Raw genomic sequence first — 6,698 nt, 5'->3', positions numbered from 1 at the left:
AAAAAAAAAAAAAAAAAAAAAAAAAAAAAAAAAAAAAAAAAAAACATTACATAGTTATGTAATCTGATAAAAAATAAAAAATAAAAGATAAAAACAAAAACATCCAATCAAAAATATTATAGTCTGGCATCCATATTTATGTAATGTTTTTTTATCATTTATTGATTCTGTATTTAAGAAAAACTTTCTATAAACAACTAATATATTAATTTATTTTTTTAAGAGAATTCTTGTAGCACGCTCTGAATCATTTTATCTCATTAATTCTATATCCTGTGAGATGCCCCCATCTTATTCGTTAGAAGGGCATTTTTTAACTGCTTTTTATAATTACAAAGATGAAACTGAACAATGCTAGAAGCAAATTAAATTGCTTATTTCCAGTCCTTCTATAAAAAAAAGCAGATAGTGTCATCTAAAATTATAATTCGGTATGCTAGTGTTGATCAAAATTAATAATGGTATCGCGTTAGGTATTCTAAACTATATGATCTGAATTTCTTAAGTTCAAATTTATAATTTATGAAAATTATGTCTAGCATTCAAATGACACAACTCTACCTATTTCACATCTCCATCATTTGTATTTGTTCTAAGCATTTACTCTACTTTTCCTATCTCCATCACTTTTATTAATTTATTTAAATCATTTTAAAACTTTGTCTTTTAATTGATTTCGTAAGCTGTATTACACCAAAACCTCTTATATTCGCTTTTGCACTCTCTGTTTTTAGTATTTTTAACCAATTTTTGTTTATATTATAAATCTATTTAATTATTATATTAATAGTTTTATAAACTTATCTAATTGTTAACTAGTCTGTATAAGAGATTTTTCTTCTTACTATTGGCTCGCGATCTGAATCTCGACCGCTACGTCAAAAAATCCGTCACTTCAAAGAAATACATGCGAAGCAGATAAACGACTAACGAATGATGATTCAGAAGTTTGCACTCTACCACAAATCAAGTGATTCGTTGAAATGAAGACGATCCAAAACCGAGTTCGATTCAACACAACAAATCGTTCGGCTAGATCAGGCAGAGTGTACAGATGTACAGAATTTTCTGGTTCTGAACTGCAGAGAGAAAATACTGCATATATTGCTTAAATATCAGAAAAATTCTACAAAAGTATTCTACTATGACATCCATCTCGAAGAAAAGCTAATACCCTATCTACTACTACTAAAAAAATAGTAAATACGAAAAGAAAATAATACAATAGACTACTCTAATAAAAATAATAAATGCACGAAAGGAATATTGAAAATAAAGGTCTTCTTATTCAAATAGGAGAGAAAAGACTCCTTTCACAGGCTTTCGAAATTAACTATTTAATAATGTTTTTCAGTCCACATTATTGATTGTTTTTAATAGCTGGCAGGAGTGGCTATAGTTAATCCGCCGGTAAGTTTATGCGCCCAAGATTCTCATCGTTCCTGCCTAATTTTTTTTTTTTTATTTTTTCCATCAACACATATTTTTGATAAAATCACTTTATTAAATATCATTAAATATTTCTTTTAATAATAATTTCTTTTGCTTGTATTTGAATTTATTTTAATCCATTTATATAACTATATTATCAAGTCAAATTAGTTACCATCATATCATTAATAATTATTTGAATTGTTTGATAAGCCCTTATCAATAAATATATGATAGGCACATATATGTTTAAATTACTTTTGTTTAAATTAATTAATTTTAATAGTAAATTATTTTATTTAAATTAATTCTAATTGTAAATTATGCTTATAAATCTTTATAAAATATAAATATATTTTAAAAATATTTAAAATTCGCGGCCGTCACACCTGGCGTTAACTGTAGCATAATAGACGGACAAAAGCTTTCAAATAGAGACAGCACCAACTATCAATAATTAAAATATGAATTTATGGTTTGTAATTAAAGTGGTACTAGTACGTAGCAAACCTTCGAATCACTGAAGTAATGAAAGAAGCCAGCTGTGTCTACACCATATCATTATAGCTGATAACAATTTCTACAGGCTTTCTATTTCAAAATAATCTATAAAATTTTTTAATTGGAGCAAATAATTCTATTGAAAAAATTTGCCAAACTAATTCTTCTCTTTGCCATTTGCACGCCCGGGGCTTCCTTTTAGGTTTAAAAACAAAGCGGAAACAGCGTCTGAATTTTTTTTTATTTTTTTTTTTTTTTTTTTTTTTTTGAAAATTCTGACCCCAGAAGTATGCCAGATCCGGCCACAATACAGGGAAGCTACTGTTCACATACGGACAGAGTCCCCCCTGTATTTGCACCGGCGTCGATCAAATAACAGTACAAATCAAGGATACAACGCACAACCAATGAATATAAGATAACTATTACATTCATACATCACCATTAACACATCACAGTTTTACATTCAAGGTAATTAGCACAGTAAATCCACAAAAATCCTTTTGAAACTGCTTGTTTCCCTACAACAGAAACCTTTATCTTTTAAAAACGCATACTAACGAGGGTAAGAAAACTTTATTTTAGCAAATCCAAAAAAAATCAGCATTTTCGAATGTAAATAATCACCTGCAACCACATAAACCAACTAAATATATTATCAACAGAAATACAAGATAACAATAAATCCGAAATAACCTGCGGTCGGAAGCTCTAATCGACCGCTCAACAGACATCACGTCTCGGTCCCACCTACTCATCGCCCGCGTACCTTAAAAATGATGGGGGAGTGAGACATGTAAACATGTCTCCCATCCCAGTGGGTACCGCAAACCGAAGAAGAGCGAGAGTACTCACGAGCGATCAGGAAGAGACTAACCAAACAGTAGATGGGTAAGTAAAATTACAGAAGCAACGGATAATGAAACGAACGAGATATATATATATGAAAACACACTACCGCTATGTATGTAACTGCAAGCATCATCAAGGATACAAAACTTAGTAGCAAGGAACAACTGTTAAGAAAAACTAGAGTTATATCACACAACCGCTACATACACTTATATTGCGTCAACGGCACGAAATCCACAAACATAGCCAATCTAACCCGCCGTGTCGGTCCTAATGACCTCAGCAAAGCCACTATCTGCTCGCCGCCACAACCTGGATGTAACCCTAGCACACAAGAAACACCGCTGGGCTCACGGTCGGAATATGTACGACCATTTCCGGAAAAGAACACCCTCACTGCGGGGATCAACCGCTGATGTTGTACGTGAATGCACTCGAGCTGTGGCGATCAATGCCGGATATGATCAATTATGCCACCGTCGAATCAGCCGACTAATCACTGCCGCCCTCCGGCATGACCGACCGTGTTAGCTCATCAAGTAACAACGTGAACCGCCGAGATAGTGTCAATAGTACGGAAAGTAACGAACGACCAAACACGTCACCGATGCCATAATAGAGAACCGACCAACAAGGTCACAAGAAGTATAGTATATATCGAATGCAATTCTACTCTACCCCTATCAGAACTACAATAGAACAACCAGTAGTAGAAGTCAATAAAGGATCAATATGTAGGAGTACATGCTCGTGTGTCAACTAAAAGTTAACGAACGCAAGCGACCGATAGGCACATGGAGTGTATTCGATATAGTCAGAATACCGTCAGCACCAGCCGACAATCCTACCTTCCAGGATACATCCGACCTTCAAAGGTCAATCGAAAACAACAGAATTTTTTTATCATGTATTGATGTTCTGTATTTAAGAAAATACTTTTGTGGAACTGGGCCCGGGCCTAAACAAGGCCCGGCCCCCGATGGGTCATGTTTGGGTATTGAAAATATAACTTCCGGTTCGGGCCAGGCTAAAAAATTTAGGCCCGAAAAAATTTTGGGCTTATTTGGGCATGTCCGAACCCGGCCCGAGCCCAACCCAAAAGCCCGATATATTAATTATCAAAATAAAATATTTAATTATATATAGAATATTTATCGGAATAAATAATATAGTATATCATATATAATATATATTGTTATTAATGATATATATTTATATATATGTGGATATATTATATATTAAGAAAATATTTAGTTCCATATTATGATATATTAAATAGTATTATTATATATAATTGATTAATTATACATATCTATGAATAAATATATGATACATATTATTCTATATAGCTAATTAGTTATGTACATAACATTTACTAAATATATATTATTTTAAAATTTTCAAAAAAATTAATTAGACGTTATATGTACATAATTTAAGGATAATTTTAAAATTTTAAAATACCACAATGCTCCTCTAAAAAATCAAATATCCCATAATTAATTAAACATTTTACCCTTACGTGAGAAGTTTCTATCTTATTATTTACTTTATAGGATTGCTACTATCGGAGTAGAAGTGAAGATTGCCGAAGCACATCATTTATTTTTCTAAATCTTAATTTTAATTTATTATAATTAAAATTAATAAATTAAAATGGGTAAAAATCTTACCGGAAGCCCAACATTTTTTTTTAGGCTGGGCTTGGGCATAGTATTTTCCGACCCAAGCCCGGCCCAGTTCCACCCCTAGATGCATGCAGTACACCCTTGAATATGTCCATCCTCACTTCACTCGATCCCTCTCACTATCTATACCTCTCAAAGTAAAAGCTTATATTATAACATTATTTAAGTACACATTTCCCTCACTGTTTACACACCAATTGAGAACCTTTTATGTCAATATCAAAATCAAGGTCGGTGTGCCCAAGAAAAATCATAAAAAGAAATTGCTCTCCTGCCTTAATTCCCACATTATCAATTTCCAGAATATATATCCTGATGACAAACACAAGGAAAAGTAATATTCTCAAATGCCTAAACGAGGCATTGCCAAGTGTATAATGCAATTAATTAATGACTCACGACGTAATAACCAAAACTAGTACGCGATCTCAACCCAATACTAATAATGGGCGACGAATAGACTTCTCTCCCCCACCAAATCCGCCAATAAATGCTTAAAATATAGTACTCAAGACAACATATATAATACCTACTATCTTAATAATTTGAATCTAATGATACAATCCAATAATGGTAACTAGTGTATGGCCAGCGTTTCGCAGTGAATAGATATTATATTTCAGCCAATTAAAATATATAGTATTAAAAATTTAAAAATAAAAAATTATATCAAAAGTAAAAAAAAAAAATTTATATATAAATTACAAAAAATAACTTCTTATTAATATTTAATTATTTATAGAGTTTAATTATTCTAATGATTTTATTTAAAAATTTAATCAAAATTTATGACGATCCCCCATTGGTTAAAGACGTAATGGGTGACAACGTGGCTTTGTTACTTTAGAAAGAGAGAAGTTTTCTTGCGCCTGATATGTATCAATTTTTCATACACCGTACAGAATATTATATAGTTAATGAAGAATTTAGTTATTAATGCTGTAAAATAAAATATGATATAATATAAAATAATGATGCTCTGATAATGATGCTATGATATTTTAAAAATAATGATGCTCTGATATTTGGGCGTATTTTAAAATTTTGTTTAAATAAAGCTAACAATTCGTAAAAGAACTAGCCATCCTATCTATAGATAAATTGAATCGAGAGTTCTCCTGTGGCCGACGTGGCCGCTTCTCCACGCTCGCGAGGGAGAGAGGAAGAGAGAAAGGGAGAGAAAAAGAGAGAGGAGAGGGGGCTACGTGCAGGCGACCCGCGCCCGCAGCACGCGCAAGAAAGGAAGAGAGATGAGGAGAGAGAGAGAGAAAAAGAGAGAGCAGACAGAGAGAACGGAGAGAGAGAGTAGATAGATAGAGGGGAAGAGAGAGAGAGAGAGAGAGAGAGCAGAGGGAGAGAGAGAAAGAGAAAGCAGATAGAGAGATGGAGGGAGAGAAGTATCTCTCTCCCTCTCGGCGCACGCAGGGGGTAGGGGCCTCCCGCACATGGCCCCCCTCGGTTCTCTCCCACTCTCAATTCTCCTCTCTCCCGCCCCTCTCTTGTGAGATATCGAAATTCGACGATATTGGCTAACTTTGGCCAAATGGGCCAAAGTGGGCGATTGAACGGTTTGGACAAGTTCCATTAGGCATTCCAACAAGTTTGGAAGAGCAAAAATGAGTTCCAAAGATGTTGGAATGGTTTTGACATCGATCGGCGCGAAGTGGAGCCGAAACAGAATGAAAACAGCATTCTGGAGCTGCTGTACCGGTATAAGGGTGATGGCTGTACCGGTACAGCCATCGCAGCTCTCGGGTTTTGGAGGGCTCCGGGTGTTGTACCGGTACAAGGGGCTTGTACCAGTACAAACCCGACGAAACCGAGACCCGAGCTCTCGGGTTTGCTCTCGATCTGGCTGTCACCCAGGCCTTGTACCGGTACAAGAAACCATGTACCGGTACAAGGGCACCCGAACAGCAGGGGTGACTTTGGAAAATAGAAAAGTTGAGGGGCTCTTTGTAAGGACTGAGATTTTTGCAGTGTAGCTAAACTCTCAGTTGACGATGTTTTTGTGTGTAATTTAATTACAAAAGCACTCGTCAAGTTTCGGGCGAAAACGAGTTAAAACGAAAATTCTACGCGATTTCCAAGTTTCATTTAAAGTGAATAGTAATTCGATTTTCCGGAGAAGCCGCGGTGAGAAGTTGGCTTCTGGCTGGTACCGGACTCTGTTCATAGCAGTCCAATAGCTCGTTTCGACCGGTTCAGCTATTCTGGAACTACTGG

The 6,698-nt window shown here is 34.7% G+C and overlaps 1 protein-coding gene across 1 annotated transcript in view; it reads right to left on the bottom strand.

Annotated features, from left to right (window-relative positions):
• The window catches only part of LOC109717817 (probable serine/threonine protein kinase IREH1), a 30,517-nt gene that overhangs the window by 21,441 nt on the left and 2,378 nt on the right, over window positions 1-6,698 (bottom strand). The gene's annotated exons all lie outside the window — the stretch shown is intronic.

Source organism: Ananas comosus, linkage group 1, assembly GCF_001540865.1.
Source record: "Ananas comosus cultivar F153 linkage group 1, ASM154086v1, whole genome shotgun sequence".
Taxonomy (NCBI): Eukaryota; Viridiplantae; Streptophyta; class Magnoliopsida; order Poales; family Bromeliaceae; genus Ananas; species Ananas comosus.
Note: the sequence above shows the minus strand (reverse complement) of the source record. Positions and strands in the feature narration are given on the sequence as shown.